The sequence below is a fragment of the Archocentrus centrarchus genome, chromosome 22 (assembly GCF_007364275.1).
Source record: "Archocentrus centrarchus isolate MPI-CPG fArcCen1 chromosome 22, fArcCen1, whole genome shotgun sequence".
NCBI classification, from domain to species: domain Eukaryota; kingdom Metazoa; phylum Chordata; class Actinopteri; order Cichliformes; family Cichlidae; genus Archocentrus; species Archocentrus centrarchus.
Genome location: NC_044367.1, coordinates 17,722,276 through 17,735,100, shown reverse-complemented (window position 1 = coordinate 17,735,100; position 12,825 = coordinate 17,722,276). Strand labels below are relative to the sequence as shown.

Genomic DNA, 12,825 nt, shown 5'->3' with positions numbered 1-12,825 from the left:
TCTTTTCATCAGTCACAAGTGCTTTGGGTGAACCTGCTCTCATCTGTGAAAAGCACAGCTGAGTCTGGCAAATTCCAATTGGGCCCCACAGTGCTGGGTGGTGAGGCCCACTAGAGGACGTCTGACCCTCAGGCCACCCTCATAAAGTCTGTTTCTAATTTTTTGGTCAGACATTTAAACCAATGCCGGAGATATTTTTAGGGCTGTGGCAGTGCTCATCCTGTTCCTCCTTGGACAAAGGAGCAGATACTGGTCCTGCTGATGGGTTAAGGACCATCTGCAGTCCTGTCCAGCTCTCCTAGAATAACTGCCTGTCTGCTGGAATCTCCTCCATGCTCTTGAGACTGTGCTAGGAGACACAGACAAGCCTTCTGGCAATGACATGTATTGTTGTGCCATCTTGGAGGAGTTGGACTACCTGTGCAACCTCTGTCCGGTCCAGGTATCATCTTATGCTACTGGTAGTGACACTGACCCTAGCCAAATGTAAAACTAGTGAAAAAAACTGTTGGAAAACTGTCAGTGCCCTCCACCTGTAAAACCTGTTTTGGGGGTTGTCTCATTGTTGCCCCTCTAGTGCACCTGTTATTAATTTCATTAACACCAAAGCAGCTGAAACAGATTAACAACCCCTCTGCTACTTACTGACCAGGTCAATATCCCAGAAGTTTAATTGAGTTGATGCTATACTCTGATTAAAAAGTGTTCCTTTCATTTTTTTTTGTAGCAGTGTAGATATGTGGTCACATGAATGGTTTATTTAAAGAACATTATATCATTGCAGGACAGTTTACTTCTTTAACATTGTCAGAGAGACAGGCCTAATGAATGCAGCAGAGGTTTTATTATGCGCCCCCCCCCCCCCCCCCCCCCCCCACACACACACACACACACACATACACACTTGTCAAAACATGCTGTGTGGTTATATTTCCTAATGTAACCTCAAATCTTCTGTTGTAACCAGAAATCTGGTAATCTCTCCACTGTGCAGAAACAGTGCTGCATATTAGATGAATCAGAAAGAGAAGATGCCCTACCTGTTATTAGTATTTGCCATTTTATTCTATGTGCCATATTCACAGCATTAAAGAGCAAGTTCTATCCATGGCTTATAGTGGAACAACCACCTGAGCATGTTATGGAGTGACTCACCAATTATGTGTCTTTGCTGAATGTTCCCTGAAGGTTTTTTAAACAATAACTTTATGGGAACCATGTTTTACATGTAATAACTAAAGTACTAACTAAGAACTGTGTCCTAAACAAAGTAAATCTTCAGTCTGACTAATTCAGCCTACCCTGGCTGAACTATCATCTTGTGTGGATGGTATTTGGTTCTGTCTGGGTCCTCCCTGTAGATGTGCTCCAGAATATTAACTCCTGGGACCCCATTCCACTGAAGCAGGTGAAACCTTCCACGTGGCTCAAAGTGTTTCTTGGGGAAGATATGATTCTCAAGGAACACCCTCCCTTTAAATCAGATAAAAATAGTCAAATGTAAATACTTATCCTTTTAGATACCGTGGTTTTGATGCAACTGTAATTGTAATATTTCTCATATTCATTACAAGAATAGCTTACATTTGGACGCTGTTTTTGGAGCATGTTCATCAGGTCATTGTGCTGGTATGGCATTATAATCTCAGCAATGTCATTCAACAGGTCGTAGCGTGAATGCTCCATTGATCTGTAAATGCACTCATTAAATGTGGTCAGCTGGCCAAAGTAAAGTGAGAAAAGGCAGCTACCAGATGGATTCAGACGCTTGTCAGTGGGCCAAAGGAACAATTTCCACAAAGCCCTCCTGACTGTAACCCTGCAACAAGCGGTCAAGCTCTGGACTGCAGCTGGTGTTACAGATCACCACTGTGCTCACACCCAGCCACCTGGAGTAAAATGAAGCAAAAGATGAATTACTTAATTGATGTCAGCATCAAGTTAGGATCAAATTAGTATATATAGCTATTTTTTTAGTGAGCAGCTGCTCATTTTTTGTTTCCATGCACGGTACTTTTCTCAATAGCTTGCAGCTAGGTGACTGATCAATACACAAACATAAAAACACAATAAAATAATAATAAAACTTCAAAGAGAAGTCTGTGGTGTTTCCAGGGTAAAAGGAACACAGTCTAGAGTGGTGTTTGCTGTGTTTCAATACAGCTATGACTCTGAATCAACATGCTGCTCTCCAATCAGTTGTAGTGTAGTCACAGCTCACAGTAATTTCTATTGTGAGCTCCAGTAGATTTTTCCTTGGCAGATTTCATTCCCTAGACTGACAGTATACAGTTTATACTGTCTTTACACTGATGGTATACAGTTGGTATGAAGTTTTATTTGAGTGAATGAATCTAAACATCATTAGCTTAAATTCAGATTCATGTCTGCTACACTTGACGTAACCTAACTCTGACCATGAACACCACTGTGCAGTCCAACACAGACCAGTACTGTAAATACTAGGGATGTGCCCAGTGCCATAGATAGTTGTCCTAAATGTTACGCAGCCATCTGCCACCAGATAGAGCTGCTGACATTATAAAAAAATACCATGACTCTTGCCCTGATGTTTTTATTAAGTCTACTATTGTTATTTTATTATTATTATTTTTTAATGGGTAATGTGCAATCAGCTACAGGTTGAGATCCCTGTCACCTGGTATTCTTTTGATACATCATTAACACCCCCCCCCCCCCCCCCCCCCCCCCCCCCCTTTTTCTCTGTGTATCTGTGCAGACGTGAGGACATGCATGTGATCTTTCCCAAATCAAAAGTGAACTTGACTCATTATGAGAGAGAATTTTTTAGAAAGTCAGCAGCAAGTGAAACCCAGCATCCAGACACCTAAACAAGGATAAAGAGACTAGCAGAAACCAAACCAGACAGTGTGGTGATTTTGACAGCACCCCCAGTCTCAACAAAGTCACCAGAATCATCAGAGTCTAAACATCACAACACAGGTGGTGATGTGGTCATAGGACCGCGATAAGAACCCAACTGGCCAGAGCTCAGAGACCCCACGTTGGCGACAACCTACATCAAAGGCCAAGACGTAGAGGACACCTGTATGTCAAGGCAAAAACATGCAGGAAGGTCTCCACCAGTGCCTGGGGCCCTCGCCAAGACCCAACAGAGGCCAGAGAGCACAACCCGATCACACCTAGGCAGCATGGGCACCCAGAGAGAGGAGCCCGCCTTTATGCTAACTCCGCTTCTGTAGTGCAAACTAGATGCTGAAGTACCGCAGCTACAACTTATGGACATCTGCATCACAAACATTGTTCTGGATCATCCCAGCACACTTAATCCCTGAGTATAGCGCTATAAATAATACATAAATTATATTTTTTCTTAAATATTTCATCTCTTTGTATGTGATACTCCCTGTGGTGTATACACCAATAGGATTGTCTTTTATGTGTTATTGTTCCATCCATTTGGGCTCAGATCAGTTTGCTGTTTGAAGGCGCGGAGTGATAGGAAATAAAATGATGAGTTAAACCTAAATTAACGAGCCTGTTTTGAAAATGTAAGGAGTAGAAAGTACAGATATTTGTGTAAAAATGTAGGGAGTAAAAGTAAAAAGTTGTCTGAAAAATAAATAATTTTTTGTTACTGTTGAATAGTCAGTAAAAATGACCACCTACTTCCTTTTTCCTTTTCTGGGATGGAAAACGTTCATAATGCCAAGTAAAGGACTAAGGAAAAGCACGGAGGCTCCTTAACAATGGGATGGCAGATGTCTGCTGTGCTCAAAGATGTCCCGAAGATAAACTGCAAAATGTGCATATTACTTCAACCCAATGTGTACTTGCTGTATAGTGTCAGGTTATATGAACTAGAACCATGAAATCCCTCCATAAGAAAGATTGAATTTTAAAGAAAAATGAACATTTAGCCCATAATATTAAATACATCTTATCTTCTTATATATTCCTGCTGGAGAGATAGTCCAGTGTTTTTAAGGCTTTCTGTGACCAAAGCAAAATTCTGTCCATTCATAACTTATCCAGTTATGAATGATGTTTTCTGACCAGTGTTCTTGTTTGGATCCGGGTGAAATTTAAGAAATGAGGAAGCCTGTCCTTGGAGAAGAACTACACACTACTGTGATAGGTTGATAAGGACTATTAAGAGTTAAATTTGATAGGGCTGAGTTTTTTTTCCCTTCAGTAAGTGCCAACAAAAGAGTTCAAAGGATGTCATATTCTTGAAGTAATCTCAGCCACTATCATGGGTAAAAGATTAACTGGGGTGAGGTCTGATCCTAATTTGCCTTGGTGTGGCCACAGCTGCGGTATGCAAAATGAGGCAAGGTGGTGCCTTGGTGGATTATTAATGAAGGAGACCATTTTTGCCTTGAGCAGGGATTATATTTTTGGACACTTTCACAGGTAAATATGCAACCTGGAAGTGATATGCAAACAACTGTTAATATGCTCTTTCAAGTAGGCAGTGATGATTTCATTGCATAACAGGAAACATGTTTACTCTGTCTCAGGTTTTGCATACTGCAGACTAGACCTCAGCTCAGGTGTAAGGTTGGTAATGCAAGAGAGCTTTTTTGGCTTTATGTGATAGTGTTTTGCAGTGGGGAGAGACAGGAAAGCAGGAAGAGAGATGGGGGAAGACACGCAGTAAACAGCAACTAGGTTGGGATTCGAACCACCGCCACTCGGCATTTGTGGTCGCCTGCTCAACTGCTGAGCCACCCTGGTGCTCACAGCAGAGATTTTGACTAGTCAAAGAGGGACATGCATAACCTTATCCATGACAGAGTTCCCATTAGAGATGTGGCTCACCATGTCATGGACAATACCACTCAGAAAGAGGAAGCCTAATTCCATACATAAGTTTAAGAAGACTTGTGTATCGTGATGGAAATGTTAAGATTCTGCTGTTCTCTGTGTTAAGCTGACCTGATTGATTGGAAGGCTCCATAGTATCATGTTTTGTTTTTACAGTATATAATACTCTATTACAAGATCTGTACATGTTATCCTTTGCATGGAATGTTCAGATTATAATCTGTGACCATGGCGGGTAGATAACTGGTTCCTATCAATGATTCTACGCTTGTTATTCTTTGTCAAATACCATGCAGATGGCTTCTGCTGTTTGACCACTTTAGAGAGGTAAATTAAACCTTCATAAAGACAACCTCTATGTGCAGATCTTTTTTTTTTTCAGATTTCCATAACAATATATAAATAAAAAAAACATATTTTTTATATATTGCCATAAGGGCCTCCACATTTTAAAACAAATATACACCCAAACATAGTCACCAAAAGATCCCTCTGTCTCTACACGGTGCTGTGCAACAGTCCACCCATCAATTCTTCATACTCTGTTTCCAAGGAGCCAGACTTAACTCCTGGGATCCTATTCCACTGAGGCAGGTGAAACCTTCCACTTGCCTCAGAATGTTTCTTGGGGAAGATATGATTCTCAATAAGAAAGACCCCTGCTTTCAAATGGGATCATAAAAAAAAAAAAAATTGTCAAATACAAATACTTATCCTTAAGATACTGCGGTTTTGATATAATTGTAATATTTCTCAAATTCATTGCAAGAATAGCTTACATTTGGATGCTGTTTTTGGAGCATGTTCATCAGAGACATCAGGTCATTGTGTTGGTATGGCATTATAATCTCATCAATGTCATTCAACAGGACATAGCGTGAACGCTCCATTGATCTGTAAATGCACTCATTAAGTATGGTCTGCTGGCCAAAGTAGTGCAGATCCCCTCCAAAGTGTGAGTCGTGCCAGCCATGGGATGGAATTAGATGCTTGCCAATGGGCCAAGGAACAATTTCCACAAAGCCCTCCTGACTGTAACTCTGTAACAAACAGTCAAGGTCTGGACCGCAGCTGGTGTTACAGATCACCACTCTGCTCACACCCGCAACCTGGAGCAAAATGAAGCAAAAGATAAATTATTTCATCAATGTCAGCAAACAAAATTGATTTCATTCATTTATATAACTTTTTTTTTTTTTAAGCAAACAGTTGCTCATTTTTGTCTCTATACATTTCAACTTCAGTCTACTTTTCACAATAACTTGCAGCTAGGAGACTGATCAATACACAAACAAATGCACAGTAAAATAATATAAAAAAAATAGACTGTATAGAGGGAACACAGTCTAGAGAGGTGTTTGCTGTGTTTCAATACGGCTATGGGTCTGAATCAACATGCTCTTATTCACTGATTAAAGTTTGACACAGAAGATGAGAGTACCATTAATACATAAATATGATGATAAACATGATGATAAACTCTCCAGTTCACTTTTTCTGTTAGCACATCCATCAACCAAACGCAAGATGTTCTTGGTGAGTTCCACCAATGCTGAAGTGAGCTACTATTTTAGTTAATCAAACCTCAGCCCTTCGCAAGGGCCCCTTCATTGCATGGTAAACTGTTCTTTACCATGTTTCATGCTGTGTCAAGAGAAATGAATATTGCTTATTTTTTGACACTGTAGCTCATTGTGGTGTTGCTGTACTCACCTGTACATCTCCAGAGTCTGTGCAAACCGAAGCATATTGTTGTAGTCACCAAACAGGTTGGAGATGCAGACCGTGAAGTCAAACTGAATCTTTTCTTTGTCCTGTCCATCTGTCTTTTTGTTTCTTATAGGGAGCCAGGTGTAGTCAAATGCAGTCTCGTTTTCTGGTTTGGTCAAGAGTGTGACGTGTAGCATTGCAGGTCTGAGGAATCTGACACATGACATCCGTAGTGACGAAGGGAAAACCAAAGTTATCTGAATGTTGTAAGTTGGAGTTGTTTTACTTAAATAATCTTTGCAGCAGAAAAAGCAATGAAGAGGTTGGATGCAGTCTCTTCTAAATATGCCAATCATATGTATATCCAAATCCTCCAGTCTCTGGTCCATGTAGGCTGACACCAACAAGTGCTTGGTATTGCTGAGTCGGGTGATGGTCTGCTTGGCTTTCCTGAAAGGACAAGCAATCGGGGGCCTGCGTGGTTTTGTGATGTACTTTTATGTGAGGTGCATTTTCACATTAATGACAAGAATGAAGATGAGAATAAAGATGAAGAGGAGAACCAACTTCTTTTTGGAAACTTTTGATGTATCCATCGAGCCAACACAGATTAAATCAGTTCTCAGCCTGTAGTAGAAGGCAGAATCACTGTTACAGAGAAAGAAGAGAGCAATCACTACAGCAATACATGTCAGGATCTGACATGTAGATAAAACATGTAGATATAACTGTAATCACAGTAACAGCGTTACAAGCATTGGTAGCTGTAAACACTCAAACACATGAAGTTTGATGCCTGAACCCTAACATACCTGGAGTATTTAAGATTTATCTTAAAAAAAAAAAAAACAAGCAATGAAATTCTAGTCAGACATTAGTTCGTCGCGCTTTTAGTCGTTCACTTATTACAAGGATGGAGACAGCGTCACGGATTTATAATCAGCTCAGAATGAAATCTATAGTCTCCATCTTTCTAACTCTGTGACTCTGTGCACAGTAATGCAGCCGTCAGACTGTCAGTTCCTCTGAAACATTTGCTGTACGTTACTGCAGCATCACTGTTTAACTCAAACTTATCTGTATAAAGCTTTAGAGGCAGAACACACTGATCACTGAGCAATCATTTGTCATGCAGTAAAAGGTCACTGATGGAAAAATGTAACAGATCAGCAAAACGTGTCTGAGTCCACTTGCACAGCAGGATGGATCCAAAATAGAGCAGGATCATGGATTCAGACTGGATAAGGCCCAGATGAGGTTTTGGCTCCAGTCATTTCCCAGCTCATCCCGTCGGGATCCATTCATGATGGCTTAATTTTTTCCCAACACGATCTGCGTTCTTTATTCAAAATGGCTTATGTTCCCAAAAATGTACTGAAATATTTAAAATCTTTTAAAGCTGAGACATTTCTTATAACGTGTTTGCCTTTACTGATCATTTTTTTACATTCATTAAAGACTTGGAAAGCTGGCCTATATTTTTTCAGTTAATTGTTAAACTATTACTGAACTGAACAGTAACTCAATAAAACATCTCTGCCATGGCTGTAAGAGAGCCATTCATCAGTGAACCTGACATTAGGTCAGATTAGAAATTGTTAAACCGGGGAACATTAAATCAGTTTTCTCTAAATCTCATTACACATCTGTATCCAGTAATGACAGAAATGATGAAATTCTCCATTAAAAATAAATACATTTAAAAAAGTGAGGTTGCTCTTCTATCGATACTTAAAGCAAATCAATTCAAATTATTTTCCATACTTTAAGCACGGATGAACAGCACACTATGATGATCTAGATAACACTGGTGGGTATCCATTTATGTTTCCTTCCACTGCAACCGTGAGTGATTTCTTGTGCACAGTTCCGGAGTCGTGCCAAAAAAACGACCACAGATGTTTCTGTGTGAGCGCCTTTTTACGTCTAATATCTTTGCTTATGTTGGTAAACAGGCAAAAAGTAATTTTTAATGCAAAAAGAGACTTTTTACCTGATAAAGTACATATAAAAGCCACGCTGCCAAAAGCTGACCGCACCCTGTACCAGGAATATTCTTAATCGCTCAAAATGACCTGATATCATTCACGAATATTCATTTGATTATAGCCCAACAGTTTAGAACAGTTTAAATACTGGCATTTATTTATTTATATTTATTTATTTATTGGCAACAGACAGAAATTAATAATTTAAAAAAAAATTTTTGGTATGACCCATGGGAAGTGGAGTAAAAATAGCTTAATAATGTAAAAAGTTAAATAAATAAGGAGCTTAATAAATAACCCAGGTAACCTAACTTATTAAGTAATCTAATTGGTGTTATTAGGAGTAGTCTCCTACTTTGTTTTTCCATCCATCCATTCATTCTCTTCCACTTATCCTGTTCAGGGTTGCGGCGGGGGGGTGGGGGGTGGGACTGGAGCCTATCCTAAGTGACATAGGGCAACAGAGATAAAATTGCCCACTCTCTTCTGCTTTGGTTGTTCTTTCATTATGACACAGCCACATGGTAATGATAAAAAAATGGGTCATTTCAGTGAATAAGGCATCTTTTAGCTTTGTCTGTGAGCCTGATAAAATCAGAGTGAAAGCCACCTCTTTGTCACAAAACATTGTAGAAAAAGGGCTTCTGAAATAGGTCAGTGTTAGAAAAAAAATGTAAGCACGGGGCTGTGAGTGAAATTACTGACATGCTTAACACGTGCTCAAGTTGCAGGTTTTTAATATCATTAACACAAAGCAGTGAATTTATAATACAGGTCAGGTCTTATAAACATATGACACCACACTACTCGTAGGGTTAGGGTTAGTGGGACTCTTGATGCAGCTCTTGATTAAATGTTATGTATATAGTATATGAGTATATACTGTTCATCAGCCACAAAGAATCAGAATCAGTTACAGATGCATGATGTGGTTCCTTACCAGTTAGTATGGCAAAGAGATTCTCTGCTCAGAGAACCTCACTGGTTTAAACAGAGAGAGAGGATTTATAAAATGATGGAGGGGAAGAATTTTCAGAACGTGAGGATTTTTTATTGGACTGGACAGTGCAGACAGCAGACAGGGAGAATATGAGATAGAATGACACACAGGACATGGCAGATCCAAACCCAGGGTCCTATGTTGAGGACTCGAGCTAAAAGGAGAAATGTAGATGGTAAAAAATGGTGAGACTGGATGGCCTTCTTCAAGCCCCATCTTATCTCAAATACCTCATAGTCCCCATCACCCCAACAGAGCACTTTGCTCTCAGACTGCTGGCTTACTTGTGGTTCCTAGGATACTTAAGAGTAGAATGGGAGGCAGAGCCTTCAGCTTTCAGGCGCCTCTTCTGTGGAACCAGCTCCCAGCTTGGATTTGGGAGACAGCCACCCTCTCTATTTTTAAGATTAGGCTTAAAACTTTCCTTTTTGATCAATAGTTAGGACTGGATCAGGTGACCCTGAACCATCCCTTAGTTATGCTGCTATAGTCCTAGGCTGCTGGGGGGGGGGGTCCCATGATGCACCGTTTCTTTTTATTCGCCTTATTTACTCTGTTTATACTTCACTCTGTATTTAATCATTAATTATTATTAATTTCTAGCTCTCTTCCACAGCATGTCTTTTGTCCTGTCTCTCTCCCCTCAACCCCAACCAGTCGCAGCAGATGACTGCCCCTCCCTGAGCCTGGTTCTGCCAGAAGTTTCTTCCTGTTAAAAGGGAGTTTTTCCGTCCCACTGTCACCAAATGCTAGCACATAGGGGGTCATTTTGACTGCTGGGTTTTCTCTGTATTATTGTAGGGTCTTTACCTACAATACAAAGTGCCTTAAGGCGACTGTTTGTTGTGATTTGCTGCTATATAAATAAAATTGAAATGAACTGAATTGAATTCTTACTCGAGGAATGTGCTACCCTGCGTGGATACAATATAATGCAACCAGGGCCGACATAAATGGGGGTTACTCTTGTGCAGGACTTCAAATCAGATTTTCATCTGAGATGCCACCTAGAAAATCATCCATATAAAGAGATGTTCCCTGACATAAATTCTGTTCTAGGTTCAGTTCCAAACAAAAGAGGATCTGCAATGTGTGCGGACCCAAGACATGAGAAGACACAGCACATAATGTAACAAGTGCATCAAGTGCAAGAAATACAAATTCAACACAGATGGCAAAACATCATGTGTTGTATAGGCTATTAAGAACAGACTATTTGTTCAGCGGGGCTGAGGTGTTGCACAGACTGGATCTGTTCAATTATTAATTCAGTTCAAAGGAGCAAATATGAGTAGTGATCTGCATACTGGCTTCATTTATGTTTAGCCAAGATAAACATGATTTTTTTCCAAACTTATCTTGGTTATGATTGAATTTTGGTTCATAATGAAAAAGTAAATAGCATTTTTATATATAAATGTACATATTATACTAACCATATAAGTGGTTTCTATTGCTTGGATTTGGCATAAAAATCATGGGTACATCTATTTAAAAAAAAATAACATGGTGGGTCTATCAGACTCGCAAACATTGGCTGAGTCACAATAACACGACCACCACACAAGGGTTAAGGAAAATGGTAAACAATCCTAAAAATCTGTTCCTACAAGCTTAAAATATCATTTCACATGAAGGTACAGGACCTTTGTTGTTTTCTGCATTTGTACTCAGAATATTTAGCAAGACTTCCTGGATTTTGTTGTTTGTACTTTTTGCAGCCCCACTGAAGAGCACTTGTCAGACCAGCTATCCTAGTTGTAAACTGTTACGGCTGTCATATCAGCCTAAAAGACGACACGTCAGTGTTGTGTTCACGACTTGCTTTTGCTTCACTCAAAGAGCCAAAGAAATTGATGTCTTTTGTGTCAGATTTGATTCAGTATGTCAAAATCCAAGACAGTTTTTCAAAAATAACAATTCTTTTTTAACTGACTGCAGGAAGTTAGAGCTTTAACCCAGTTTGTAGTTCTTATTTTGAGAAGACTGCACTTTGACTTGGCTTCAACCAGAACTTTTGGTGTCCAAATGTTAAAACCAGTCAACATTTGGCAACCCACCTCCAGTACAAGAAACGTTTTTCATCACAAACATTACTTTACTCAAGCTTTTGTCTTCCATGTGTTTCTTGTGCTCCCCTGTGTGTGCCTATCTTCTGCACCTATCTAGTTACGTGATGCCTTCATAGTTTCTGATGCTTGACAAATGAGCATGGCGTTTTCCTGGGAGATCTCTTGATCTCTCAGCAATTTTGTGTTATGTGTTTGTGTCACACACCACTGTTTCCTTCAACACATTGAATTCAAGATCAAGATCAATAAGTTTATTGTCATATACACCACAAAACACAGTGGTTATGCTGAGCAATGAAATTCTTACTTTGTGAGTACCCTACACACAATTGAAATAAATAACTAAGTTAAAATAAAATGAAAGAATAAGCATATAAAAAATAAATAATAAAGCAAATGCAATAAAAAGGCAAGTAATCACAGTTTGTTAATCAGTCAGTGGTTCAGCAGCCTGATGGCCTGTGGATAGAAACTGCTTTTTACTCTGGTTGTTCATGCTTTTACACTCCTGTAACGTCTGCTAGATGGCAGGAGTGTGAAAAGCGTGCGCTGTGGGTGGGTGTGGTCCTTGATGATGTTGGGTGCTCTCTTTATTACCCAGGTATTATAAATGTCCTGTAGTGATGGGAAGGCAACTCCACAGATGAACTGTCCCGCTTTGTGGACACGCTGTAGATTCTTCCTGTCCTGAGTAGTGCAGTTCCCATACCACACTGTGATGGAGTTTGTCAGGATGCTCTCTTGTCAGGATGCATCTGTAAAAGTTGCTGAGGAGCTTGGGGGATAATCCAAAATTCCTCAGCTTCCTTAGGAAGAAGAGTCTCTGTTGAGCCTTCTTGACAATCTGCACTGTGTTGTAGGTCCAGGTGAGATCTTCACTGATGTAAGTGCAGAGGAATTTGAAGGTCTTCACCCTCTCCACCTGAGTCCCATTCATGAATAATGGGGTATGCTGGTCTCTTCTCTTCCTTGGGTCAATAATCATCGCCTTAGTCTTCTCTGTATTTAAGGAGAGATTATTTTCCTAAACAGCATTTGAACTTAAGTGACCTTATTTTCAAGGTGTGAGAGGGCTGTAGAGATGGGTGCATTAACAGCATCATCAGTCGAACGAGTCTGACGATATGCAAATTGCAGGGGATATAATGTGTCCGGAATGGATCCTTTAATATGGGACATGACCATCCCTTCAAGGTACTTCATTACAAGTGAAGTGAGTGCGATGGGACAATAGTCATTCAAA

At 39.9% G+C, this 12,825-nt stretch overlaps 1 pseudogene; it reads right to left on the bottom strand.

Annotated features, from left to right (window-relative positions):
* Nucleotides 1-1,297: 1,297 nt before the first annotated feature.
* LOC115772732 (uncharacterized) lies at nucleotides 1,298-12,519 on the bottom strand (annotated as a pseudogene).
* Nucleotides 12,520-12,825: the final 306 nt, after the last annotated feature.